Here is a 13,763-nt window from a genome sequence, read left to right as displayed (position 1 = left end):
GTTAGTTTGAAAAGAAGAAAAACAGTCAGTCAAAACAAAGTAATTTTGTTTTCAGCAGGTTACAGCTTCTTTGGGTTTGACAAATTTGCTATTATAAAAGGTGTTCTAGAGGTTTTCTGTACCTAGTGTGTACTTTGAATTCTCTTCAGTGTTCCTAAAATACTGTGGAGCATCTTATAATCTTCTCAGGATTACCAGTCTGAAAAGAAAAGAATACTGTTTCATTAGATCTGGTCAGGCTAAGGTATATGTACTTATGCCCAAGACACTGTAATTGCAAAATTCAGTGTATGGTGTTTGCTTTGGGATTTTTTTTTCCTTTCCGATACTGCTATTACTGCCTTGCTGCAGCCAGTGGTATGTGTTGGAATTAAGAATTCAGTTTAAGCTTTCAAATGTGGTAGTGTGCTAAATTAAGGTGCCAGTTATGAGCAAAGAGGTTAATGGTCTTACATAACGCTGGTCTTGAGGTTTTTTTGCCACTGCAGAATCAAAAATAGCAATTAGGAGTTCATTTTTTGTCCTAGTTGTGTATTTTTCTGTGGGGATCAATTATCTGCAGCAAGTGACTTTCTAATCAAAGCTGTTTTTTCTGTTTTAAAAGCATCATAATTTAAAAGTTGAGAACAGTACTAAAAATCCAAGTTCACCACAAGCTGCTTACATTTGTCTTTCAGTTAGTGGTCTCTTGGAAAGCTGTAGATCATTCTTACTTTATCAGAACTGCCTAAGGAGTGTAATTTTAGCTCCTCTGCCTTTATGGCTTTTGCAGTAATTCTTCATGGGTTCAGCTCCTTATGGCTTTTACTTGTCTGGTTAACCCTGTGGCTTCTCTGTACAGTTACTGGTTAAAACTGTTTAACTCTTGGCTGCACTTTGCTATTGCACTGTGTAGTCTGAAACAGCCAAAACCATGGAGTGTTCTTACAGATGCATCTGAGATCTTCTCTTATGTTAGCCAGGAATTTGTTTTTCTTCTGAGAACACTTTGCCATTTGTCCCAAATGGGAACTGTGTCCATTAGATTTAGCTTGTATGTGTGTCTGATATCATCCTAAATCTCCATTCACAGAGATGCTGGCAGTGTGCTCCTTCCTGTTGAGGTTTCCCTTCATGTCTAGTCCCAGCTTTTTTTGTAATTATGGAATTCATAATGCAATGTAACTTTGATTACCTTATGGAGAAAAGATGTATGTGTTCAGCTCTATGGCAGCATGGATTGCTTTACATGTGTGCACTGTTAAAACATTGGGGTAGAGGACAAGGGGAGGGAGTGATTGCTGGTTATGTTGTCTAGGGAAGACTCAGGATTTGCTTTGTAGACTCCATTCAGAAGTGTCCGAATGGTGTCTTGTTGGAAGGTGAAAAAAACCCCAGAAGAACAGGGAGAAAGTTGTCCTCAAATTCTTGGTGTCTGATGTCTGTGAAAAAGAAGGATTTATGTAACTGATTGTGCTGCATTCTGCTCCTTGGCTTTCCCTCGGAGGTGCCAGCATGTTCTTGCAGGGCATTGCTGCTCTCGCTTCCTGACAGCCCACCTGGGCTTGGTGCCTGCTGAGGCTCTGCTTCAGTACACGAGCTGAGGAGCTGTGAACTACATTCACAGACTTGCCCTAATTTTTGAGCATATGATGATCTCTGCTTTTCAGTTTTTCCTTGATGAAATGTCTGCTTCCAGGGTAGTCTGCAGCCTGCATGTGCAGATAAGCTGAATTGGGATTTGAGCAGGGAAGCACTAAGCAGCTCTGCAGCTGGGTGTGACAGCACAAAGAAGAGTCCCCTCCAAACATCACTGGCTGTGGCTTTCCCTACTTGCATTAGAGATTCCATTAAAAGTCTGGTCTTTGAGCAGCAATCTTATAAATTTTTCTAATATCTCTCTGCTGATAGCAACGAAGAGACAAGACATAGTATTAATGTGTAATAACAGTGGGCTGGTCGCTGAGCAGAAGTCTCCCAAGGGTAGGATTCATAATCCTCTTAAAGGAGAGGAGAATCAGAGGCTCTGGAAGGTCACCTTTTGCGGGGTGAGAAACAATCCCTGTGCAAAGCTCTGTTGCCTCTGTGATCAATTCCTCTCCCATTTTCATATTTCATCTCACAGCAGCAGAAAATAGATCTAGCTGAATCCTGCAGGAGTCTTGACCCCTGTAAAACTCCCACTGCCTCAGGTTTGACTACCTGCCAGAAGACAGCTGTGTGTATATGGGTTGATAATCTTGTGTGGCAGGGTTATGAAGTCTCACTGTACAGCGATACTGGTCTGTTCCCCATGAGACACTTTGATCTAAAGGGGACAACCATGTGCTTCTGCTTAGCTGCTCTGCAGCTTCACTGCAGTTTTACCTTTGCCTTATTTTGTTGCACCTGTATTTTGCTTGCGTTGGAGAGTTGTGAGAAATTCAGATGTCTTAAGTGCAGTCCTAAATGACAGCTTTACTTACTTATTACTTAAATTTCCTTAATGTTTAAAAACCCTGTAATATGTGTATTTGATTTTTAAAGTGCAGTACTTTCAGTGTTAGTGACTGTCAGCAGCCAGAAATTTATTAACTTCTTGCTTGTAATTTATGATATTTTAGTGATGTGTTGGGATGGAGAGGTAGCATTTGCTCATGAACTTAGTGTTTTCTTTGAAAGACCTACTTTTTTTTTTTTTTTTTTTTTTTTTTTTTTTTTTTTTTTTTTTTTTTTTTTTTTGCAAGATTGTCCAAATACAATGGTAACTTGCTTCTTGTCCAAGCAGCAGCCACTACTTAATCTATGAATTTTGGAGGAGTGAATTCTGCATGGCAGTGGCCCAGACTGTTCTTTAGGTGTGGTGTCCTCCATGTGGCAGCCAGAAGGCAAGTAAAAACTGAATTTTCTGCATCTCTGAAGCAAAGCTGGGCCTTCCAGGAATCCCCAATTTAAATAATTCAGTGTCCAGAGTTAGGTATTACAAGCAGTGATGAGAGCTTGCTACAGCAGATGTTGATCATGAGGGTGTGAGGCTAAAGTTATGAAACACACCTTAGTGAAATTCTCCTGGGAGACCCTAGGATGTCCCTACCACTGAGGAATTGCTGTGCACAGCCACGGGTGATGTCTGCTCTCCAGCAGTTTGGTACAGACACAGCTTTTTGGACCTGTGTTGGCACAAGAGCCCTTTCATGGTGAGACAGGGGACAAATGTGTGTCCCAGCCTTGTGTCACCTCCAGTGTTGTTGCAACTCCATTGCTTCACAGGAACTGCTGCAGTGGTTTCCTACACAGACCCCTTTAGATGGATCAACTCTTCCTTCCTAAAAAGCTTCATTGTGCAGAAGTGTTCAGCTTTCTGAAGGGACTTTCTTAATAGTTTAACCAAGGTAAAGAGAACCTTGGATGTAACCCAGGCAGCAGTTTCTAAGAATTCTTTGTTGTTCATGAATCGGTGTTGTTTGTATAATGTTGTTGTCACTGTTCCCCCTGGCTTTGCTTCCCAGTACTGCTTGTGCATGCTGCTGCTGTTTGTCATGCCCTATTTAATCACAACAGGCTGTTCCTCACTCTCCTCTATATATTTTAGCAGCTCGTTTGCTCTGAAAATAATGCTGGTATCAAATAAGTTAAAGATTTAATTTTGAGGAAATAGGGCATTTTAAATATTAATGGTGTGTTGTGGAAGATGAAAACATGAAGAATTAGATTGCAGATTTTTCAATGTACTGTTTAAATCTTTTGAACCAAAGTGGTTTTTTATAACTATTAGGTAGTTATGTTGTGATATTTTATCTATGTTGAGTAAGAGAGCAGCTTCACAGCTGCTTGGAGCTGGAGTTCTGCTGTGCCTTGGTTCCCACTTTCTCCCATCTTTTGATGCTGGGGGATTGTTGGTCAGATATATTAAGGACCAACTGAAAACTGAAGGCTTTTTTTTTTGTTTCATATATTGCTGTTTTGTTTTCCTACCAGATTGGGTACTTAATGTAGCTGTCTTCAGGGGTGCTGGTGTAAAGATGATGTCAGGAGAGGTGAAAAAGTCAAACGATGTTTCTGCTGCAAGTGACAACTCGCATCTCTTTAAAGTCAGGGGACGAGACTGTTCTCTGAGCGTGTGTTTGCAGGGCAGCTGGAGCTGAATGGAATTGGCTCTGCTCCTCTTGTGCCTGCTCTTGTCCTGCTCAATGATTTTCCCCTTTTACTTTCGTTAGGCACTGGCAGTAAACCAGTTCAGGAAGCCACATTGGCGAAAACAACTTTTCTTTTTTTCCGGGTTAACTTGTTTGCCAGGCTGGTTTCTGAGCAGGATCAGGGAGTGCCAGTGCTGACTCAGGAGAGAGGATAGGTTTGAAGAATGCTTACTGAGATTTATTTAAGCTGTCATGGAACTATAGCCTGAGATGCATGTTAAAGAGCAAAGGGTAAGGTTTGCCAATTAGCATTTTTTTCGGTTTTGTGTCCTCGTGGATTGATGTGATGACATCTACAAAAAAAAAAAAAGGCTGTTGAATAGCTTGGAGACTTATTTTTTTGCCTTCTAGAGCAGACACAACAGAAACTGTAGAAAGATGGTTTCCTGAGGCTGTTTCATTAATGTGCCTCCTGCCCTGTACTACAAGTCAGATCTTTATGGTTCTTCAGTCTTTTCTGCCTTGTTTTCAATGAGAAGGCCTTTCACAATGGTGTGTGTCTGTTGCAGGTACCTGTCACCAGCTGAAAGCAGATAATCAAGTATTTCCCAGTAGGTTCCCAGGCAGCCATCAAAAAAAGAGGCATTTTCAGTTGGTTTTGTATCAAACACTATTTGAGCTGGTAATTTGGGAAAACCTTCAGTCTGTTTCTCTCATAGTTGTTTCTAAAGTGTGCTAACATGGCATCATTGCTTAGTGCTTATTCTGGTTGTCAGTATTTCTGTTTGTATTTCCATGTTCAAATAAAAATTCAGCTGCAATTTGAAGAGCTGCCAAAACTGCAGATAGGCTCCCTGTTCGCTTTTTGAATGTCAGTCTTCAAATTAGTGGGAATCTGCACATCACGTAGGCTTGTGTTTCTTGAATGGAAGATCACCAAGATAGTTAGTGCTTATGCAATTTCTGCGAGAGTTTTGTTTCAGAACTTGGCCCAAAGCTGTTCATTCGCATTAGTGACTTGGTTAGTCATGTTTTTATGTTTATTTCAGCATGCACACTGCAAAAATGACATATAATTTTGGACAAGCAACAGCTCGAGGGAGCTCAGTAGGCATGCCTTAGCTGTAGGGTAGACATCAGTGTGACCTCATTTTGTCTCATTGAAGAGACCCTCCACAGTTGTAAGCAGTGGCAGTCAAATCTCCCACGTGTTCAGTTTGGTCAGTGATCCTGTTCTCCAGCAGCCATGAAACGAGGTGAGCTGGGAATGCAAACGCTGGCTTTAGGCACAAGGATAACCATCAGCAATTCAGGCACCTTGTGCTGATACAACTGTTTGTACAGCTGCACAATAGATTGAGGATCTGACCTGGGTTGAAAAGTAATCCTTAAAAAAAACAAAATAAAGTGCTGGCTTATTTTTAACTGCGATCACTTTGCTAGTTGGATTCATGGTGAGGCTGCAAACAGTTGTACCAGTGCAGCAGAGCTGAGTGGGAGGGTGCTGTTACTGCTCTTCCAGATGTCAAAGGGTTGCCTGTGCAACCATGGTCTGAAGAAATAACTGAAGGAGGAGTTAGAGACTGATTTGGCTCAATCAGTGCCAGAAGGAATCTCAGCATAATGTTGGATGGTTTTTTAAAGCCAGGCACTTGGATGGCGTTGGTTCCTCTGTGGAGGATCACTTTATAGAGCAACCAAGACAAGCAAGCTTTTTTCAGCCCAAACCCTGCTTTGTTTTACCAGCCTGAAGAGAATGTGGTGGATGAATAAAGTATTGCTGTGCACTTTTTTCTTGTGCAGACCAGACTTTTGATGTATGTGTTTTCACTGTCATTTCCCTATCAGAGGGCTGGAGGCCTGGGTGTTCACCTGGGTTTTCTTCCTTAATTCACTGGTTTTACACATTCTGAAAGAAAAAAAAAAAGGTTTTTCTTGACTTTTATCTTCAAATAGATTTTATAGTGTTTTTTGCTCTTTTGTGTTTTCCTTTCCCTTATTTTTTATATGGTTGTGGAGGGCAAAGAGCCAGTAAACACACCTTCTTTCTCTTGTTTTGGTTACCCACATAAGGTCTGAAGCTGTGTGTGCCCTTGCTCTTGAGTTAGAGGAATTGACTGGTTTTCCTCTTGCGGAATCCTTACTTTGGCACCTGTGCTTTGCTTTCTTTGGGGGACAAGTGTAAGGTGCAGCACATTGATTGTTCCTTTCAATTCCTGTCAACCACCCTCTGAGGCCTGAAAAAACTGCTTTTATTGCTGTACAAGTACTTCCTTTTTCTGGGATTTTGGTACTTTTGCTGGAAGTTTTCTCTCTAGAGAAGCTGGAAGGATCTTGTCCCATCTTTCCACCTGCTTTTTGGGTATTAGCTAGGAGTCTGAGGGACACAAGGCTGAGGTGCACAACCATTTCTCCTTGTCCAGTGGAGGTGTGAGTGGGAGCTCAGGCTCCAGAGGTGTTTGGATTTGTGGGTGACAGCAACATCTTTCAGCTCAGTCCAGCAGCTACTCTGTAGGAGATTAGGCCAAATTGTTTTCCTTGCCTCTGGCGTGATGCCTTCAAGGTCTTCTGGGGCATTTTTAGCCAGGACAAGACGAGGTGAGAACTCTGGGAGGTGCCAATTGTTCTCTTCAGCCCCGTTGTAACACAAACCTGAGAGCTGCTTGCCTGACTGCAGTGGATTCTCCTCAGTTTGGTGGGGCAGCTCCTCAGTGCCGAGCAGCCCTTCCCTGTGCCATCCATCTGCCCGTGTTCTGCCCACGCTCCCACGGAATCACACCTCCCTCTTCCTGCCAGCAGCGCTCACTGTGCAATGCGTTTGTCCTCTGGTTCAGCACAGCCTTCACCAGCTCTGACTCATTCTCTTGCTGTCAGCAACTGTGGTGCATTTACCTGCTCATCCATCCTGCCTTCTGATGCTGTTGAGATTGTAGGATTTGGTGCCCACAGCTGACGTGGAAGTGCAGTTTCTGAATGGACTCCTCATGCTGAACTCAGCGTAGTTGTTCCATCATCGTCCTGCTGGTGAGGGTTTGGGTGGTTACCTGGATGACTGTGCAGGGCTCTCTTAGAGTTGTAGCTGCCTTGTTTAAGCCTCACTGTCAGGGAAGAAGCCAAGGTCTGTGACTAAAGAGTAGGTGTATTTTATTTTAGATGAAAATTTTAAACATAAGATTTTTTGAGACAGGAGGTAGAATTGTTCCCTCTGCTTATTCAGTCCATAAATTGAGTTACAAATTCTTTCTGAGTTAGTCTTGGAGACAAGCTTCATTAGTGGAGTGGCTTGAATCTTTTTCCTTTTCTCCCCATCGTGCTGTGAACTCAAGGACAATTTTCTGCCTGTTGATGAGTTTTTGAGCTCTGCACTAATGTAAATTGTAAAAAATGTCTTTTCTTGGTGGGTTAGGTTAATTCATTGTGGCTTTTGACTGTTGAAAGTATGTTCCTTTCTAACTGTCTCTGACCAGTGGATTGGAAAGCTGTGCTGAACAGCAGCTTTTGCATTGGAATAATTTAAAAATAACCTGTGGAGACTTCTTCCTCTTTGTAAATGATGTGAAGCCAGAAATTAGCTCAAAGAAAGCTGAGCAATGAGGCTTCACAAGCATTGATCTCCCCTAAGCCCTTCTCTAGAAAGCATGTGTCATAATCTCATCTGTCCCATAAAATGCAAAGCCGATATTGGATGGCCCTGCTCTCTTTAGGCACAGGCTTGAAAAAAGTCTTCTGGGCTGGTACTGATAAAGCAACCTTTTGTTGTACATACTCTGTCAGGTTTTGCTGCTGTGGAAACTCTCAGGCTTGGACTGCAGCCAATGCTTTGGAACAGGGAAGGAAGGTGCCCTTTTCTACCAAGGCAGAGTGTATTTGTGGCAAAGTGCAGCACGAGGATTCAGCAGCTCAGCTCCCTCTTGCTCATCATCCCCTCCTGCTGGAGAGGAAAGAGTGGTGATGACCAGGCCAGGGCTGGCCCTTCCTGCAGCCTTTGCAGTGACTCTGATAGCAGTGACAGGGACTGGCAGGTCCCCAGACAGCCTGTGCCCTCCTGCTAATGGGCTGCATTTCTCCAGAGGGGAAAGGGACACCTGGAGAAAAGAGCAGCAAGGGAATTAAATCCTATCATCCGTTATGTGCAGTCCTCCACTGCTCCCCAGCATCATCTTATCCCAGTAGTGCCAGCTTGTCCAGCATCAGGCCAGACAGGAATACAAGCTGGAAGAGGCCATTTGAGCCCCAGCTTGGGTTACCTCCATGTACAGACAGCTGCATGGCAGGTGTTCACAAAATGTTGCAGATACCTGCTCCATATGGTGCTTAATGTGACAGACCTTCCCTGTTCATGGCTGTGTGCTGAGTTGGCTTAAAAAGAAAAAAGAAAGAGGAAAAACAGTGAGAGAGGCTACCACTGTAGCGTGCCAGTGTGAGAAAATGGGTATTGTCTGTGTTCTGGCTCTGAATCCCTAACAAGGACTCCCAGTACCTCATCCCTCCCGGAAAGCCTGCCACGCTTGATGCGTAGGTGACAGCAGAAGGGCCCTTGCAATTCTTTCTAATCTGGCCTGTAAGAAAAAAAAAAAAAAAGCCTTGTTTAACCCCAGATCTAAGCACTGGGTTTAGTGAGTGGTTTAGTGGTTTCAGCATTCCAGCCAGAGTTAAAAGTACATGGCTCAGCCTCTCTTTCTTCAGAAGGAGCTGAAAAGGCTTGGCTTCCGCTCCTTTCTTAGGGGAAGAAGAGGAGAAAATTCTTGGTCTCGCAGGCTGCTGGCAGAAGTGCTGAAGCTTTGTGATCAGTGTGATGGAAGTATGGCACAAATAGTCTGTCACAGTTTAACCTCAGCTAGCAGCTCGGCCCCACACAGCCACTCACTCACTCCCTTCGTGGTGGGATGAGGGACAGAATTGGAAGGGTAAAAGTGACAAAACTCGTGGGTTGGGATAAAGACAGTTTTAACAGGTGAAGTAAAAACTACATGCACAAGCAAAGTAAAACAAGGAACTCATACCCTACCTCCCATGGGCAGGCAAGTGTTCAGCCATCCCCAGGAAAGCATCACAGTAACAGTGACTTGGAAAGACAAACACCATCACTCCAAACATTCCCCTTCCTTTTTCTTTGCCCAGCTCTGTAGCTAAGCTTGACACCATATGGTCTGGCATATCCCTGGGGCCAGTTGAGGTGTTGCCTCCCAGCTTCTTGTGCACCCACAGCCTCCTCACTGGTGGAGCAGTGTCAGAAGCAGAAAAAACCTTGATTCAGTTAGCCCTGCTCACCAGTAACAAAAACATCTCTATTATCAACATTGTTTTCAGCACAAATCCAAACCACAGCCCCATACAAGTTAAAAGGAAGAAAATTAGGTCTCCCAGCTAAAACCAGCACAGTCTCCTTCAGATCTTCGGGAACCAGGAACACAGGGTATGTCCAAGGACTTGTACTATAAGCTTAATTTTCTTTCCTTTTCTCCAGGTTCAGACAAGCTCTGTCTTAAGTAGATCAGGCTTTTTCCTTGTGAACATTTAGCAGTTGGTGCATATGTGCCCTGTTGATGAGGAAGAAAGAGGATTGGTGAAGGAAGCTCAGCTCATGCCATAGAGTGGAGCATGCCTGGTAGTGGCTATTGTCCTCACTGTTGCCATTCTCCTCCTCAGCTGGCATTCTTGAGCAGTTTTTCCTAAGACTTCTGTTCCACTTTGGATGCATGTATACACATTGTATTCTGCTTCCTGGCCTCAGTCTGGCAAGCCACACTTGTCATGGTGAGAGCCTGTCCAAAAAGGAGAATTTGGTAGCAGTTCAAGTGTTGGACAAGATGCATGAGAAGGCTCAGGATTCAAAGCTATGTGCTTAAGCAAGCTAGGAAAGTTTGTATCTTCTTGGATATCATGAAGGCCAAATGTTTCTGGTTACATCCTAAGTGTTGCTGCAGGTTCCTGGAGAGTTGATCTCTGCCCACATCCCAGGGCTCATCTCCATTTACTGCTGACCAGACAGACAGGTCTCAAACCTGTGGGGATCAGCTTTTGTGCTGGGAAGTTGATCTCATAGCACAGTGGGAAACGCAGGGGTTTTTATAACTTTCTTAGACTGGATTTTCTTCTCATACCTCATCCAATCCAGCATGACCAGAAACAGCCCTGCTCTCCCTGCACAGATGCTTCTGCTTTTCTTTGTTAATGAGTCTAGCTCACCAGGAACCAATTGACCAAATGCTGTAGTCCTCTTGTTTGCTATCCTGGTATTTTCTATTCTTGTGCTTTGCTCCTCAGTGCTCTGGGGTTGTTCAAGGGAAGTGCAGCTTGTTGTCACCGTGACAGGTAGGTCTGTATTTATCCCTTGCCTGTGGCCCATCTCCAGAGCCGTCAGTAGCCATCTGCCTTAGCCCTGGGCACGGCGGGGCCTGGGGGCTGCACACAGAGGAGAGGCAATGCAGGAAACACGGATGTGCAAGCTGCTGAGGGCAGTCAGGGTTCTTGCTGTGTGATACATCACAATTTAAAAGCATTTGTCCTCCTTTTTATTTAGGGAAGTAGCTTTAGCAGTGAGTCGTGAAGCATTGCCAATGTTCCCGTACAAGGTGGCTTATAGAGAGCAGGGACATCAGCATGGTGGTGTGCTCAGCAGTAATTCTCACAGCCATGGCACTGCAGCTCCCTGCCCTCACCTCTCATTGTGTGGTGACCTCCAAGGCAAATTTTTCTGTCTCCTTTAAGTTACACCCTCAGAGGAGACATTGCTGTTCTTGTTCTCTGGTGCTGGGTACTGGCAGGAGCATCTCCTTGGGTCTGATGCTGCTCTGGTAAGACACCTGTAGTCTTCAGCCAGGGTTCAGTTTAAGAGGTCTCTGGCTGGGTCTTCAAGAACACAGCACTGTTTCTATGAAGGGATATATTCCCTGCTGGAGGGTGATGTTTGGTTTTGGGGACAGGGTTTACTCCACTTAATAAGTTAGGAACAGCAGAGTTATCTTGGATGTCTTACTGAATTTTGTTTGGAAATACGTGTTCCTATAAGAAAAAACATGTTATTGCCAGGAAGTGTTTGAACAGTGAGGTATGCAGATCAGACTTGGAGCAGATACACTGACAAAGAGATGTCTAGACGTAAATATTGTAGAGCAGATTGTGTTCCAGTGCACGAGTCTGTTACTGGGGAGGATAATGAAATATGAGGCGTAGTATGTCTGTGTAGTCACAGATAACTCTGCTCCTGAGCCCCAGCCCCCACATTTCCTGAATCCAGCTCAGTGGGCACTTTGTCTTGTTAAGGAGAGTTCATTCTGTTGGAAGGAGGTGCTAAACTGACCCGGGTGTTTCACTGCTGCTTGTGGTGGTGGTGGTGGAGGATACCAAGGATCTGCTTAAATGAACTGGTCTCCCTCAAGCTGTTCCTTGGACTGTGCACTGTGTTTTGCAGTTTATTTGGAAGGACTTGGAATTTTATAAGCCAGCTAAAATAGTTGAACTCATGCCTTTGTTTAACAGAGAAAGAATGAGTAATATTTAGGACTTAAAATAGTTTTCTGTTTTATATTCGTTACAAACTGCTAGGATTCTTGTCTTTGTGCGTAGTGTCCATAGTAATAACCCTTTTACTTTGAATTAGTTTGATGAAAAACACTAAGCTGTATCTGAGCTATAAAGTGTCTCTTTCTCAAGCCCTATGAAATCTTCCTCTTTACAAATGTTTCCTCTGGAATGCTGCTTGCCACAAAATACTTTTTTCTCACATTCACTTGAACATGGGAAAATACTGCCTGTATCACTGTTTCTCTAGAGTGTGTTGATGCCTGTGTGGAGCAGTTGTGTCTGGCTTTGGACTCTGTCCCCACCTGATGCCCAGCTCCCTCTCTTGTGTCCCAGCCTCTGAATGTTACGGTTTTATGGCTGTCACTTCCTCCCAGGGTGCCTGCACACCCACAGCCTGTCCTGTTGGGGTTTCTTGGGGGTGCTGGGGTTCTGGGCAGTGAGCCCAGATCACTTTTTGGCCACAGCCATTTCCTAGCAGCCCTTGGATGACTGTAGTCCTGAGAATCATGTGCCTGTCTCCTGAGTGTGACAACAACTGTCACACAGATAAATCTTGTATTTCTCTTGTCCTATGAAGTTTAAACTACAGGAAGGTGTGAAGTTAAGTTTGTGCTCTGTATTGTTTGGAATAGCTGAAAGCTCTGCTTTAATCATTGGCAAAAACATTTCAAGAAATTGAATCCAAGACAGCTGTATCAGGAAGGGGAGACTTTAGTCTGTGAAACATTTGTCTGAAATCTGTGAAGTGCTGACCTCTTGCAGATGGTGGTACCGTGCTTGTTCTTGGATATTAACTGTGTTAAACCCAACTAAAACATCTGTGATTGTTATAACAGCTATAACTGCTGTTGAAATGTCTTCTTGTTGATAAAGCAAATAAGAGAGAGGAGAGAAATCCCCAGCATGTTTTTGTTTGTGATCCAGCTTAGGCTCTGAGTGAGTTTGGGAGACAGACTTTGAGGGATGCCTTGAACAGACTTTGATATGAGTTGCTACAGAGAGGGACCATCTGTGTTGTGGGTTTTTTTCCCTCCTATTTCCTGGCCCCTGCCTTAAAAGCCAGCTGAATATTCGCATTATTCCCCTTGCACTGAATGTGGCAGTGTGGTCATGTAACCACAAAAGGAAATGTTTTCCATGGGATCAGTGAGATGATTCAACTCAAATGCACGTACACATGTACGCTCATACTATCCCAAAAACTCCAGAGGAAGTGAGCAGGAACGAGCAGACAAGGAGAGAGAAGCATTGTCCTGCTGTGGGGAATTTGGGTTCGATTTGGTTAAACATGTTATAAAGTATCACCCCTCCTTTTGAATCTCTTGAGCTTCGTCTCTGACATGGCTGATTGGAGAGGGGGAGATGAGCTTTGTTGATCCGGAATTCCCCCAGCCTGTGCTGTGTAGCTGCAGAGACATCCCGTGGCCGGATGAGGAACAGCCTGAGCCATGGCCCTTGTTCAGGCCTCCAGGATCCCTCCGTTCTTAAATTACTGCCATTCATTGGCCGTGGCTGTGCAAAGAAACTGGAAATTCGATGCATTCAGAAGCTGCAGTCACCACTTGGTTCTTGTACCAACATTTGGATAACTCATCGTGTTGAGGAAATCCTATGACATTTTCCCCAGCAACCTCAGGGGCAGCTGTGGTCTAAGATGGAAAGAGCAAGTAATCTGGAGAGAATTTGGGCAGCTTTACTTTTCAGTCCACTTGTGGCTGTACTGGGCACTCTGCAAACATTAAAAGAGCATCTGCTTCTCTAAAGCACTTGTAATCTCATTTGGATTTAGTGGTATATCTTGCTTACCTCTATAGATTAGGGCATTGTTGTGCATATAGGTGCTGTGAAAGCATTAGAAAATTGTCCTGGAAGGCTGAGAGTAATAAAGGGGAGAGAACCTGAGCAGAATCCATTCAGTTCCAGCACACACACAGTGACAGAATGACTGTCTTACTCTGCATCTTTCATGTCAATATCTGAAGAGAAGTGAGCACTAAAGGAGGAAAGAAACAGTGTGTCAGTAGCAGGTGAACAGGAATTATTTAGTCATTTAGATGTTAAAAATGCAGAGGCATGAGGAGGGGAATTCAGATTCTGGAAGTGTTTGTACTGCTTGTGTCACTCACCATTACTGATGGGCAG

General features: G+C 44.0%; 1 protein-coding gene across 4 annotated transcripts in view; it reads left to right on the top strand.

The window, feature by feature from the left end:
• IP6K1 (inositol hexakisphosphate kinase 1) overlaps window positions 1-13,763 on the top strand; it is a 37,145-nt gene that overhangs the window by 14,712 nt on the left and 8,670 nt on the right. The window lies entirely within an intron of this gene.

The sequence above is a fragment of the Prinia subflava genome, chromosome 14, assembly GCF_021018805.1.
Source record: "Prinia subflava isolate CZ2003 ecotype Zambia chromosome 14, Cam_Psub_1.2, whole genome shotgun sequence".
In the NCBI taxonomy this organism is placed as follows: Eukaryota; Metazoa; Chordata; class Aves; order Passeriformes; family Cisticolidae; genus Prinia; species Prinia subflava.
Note: the sequence above shows the minus strand (reverse complement) of the source record. Positions and strands in the feature narration are given on the sequence as shown.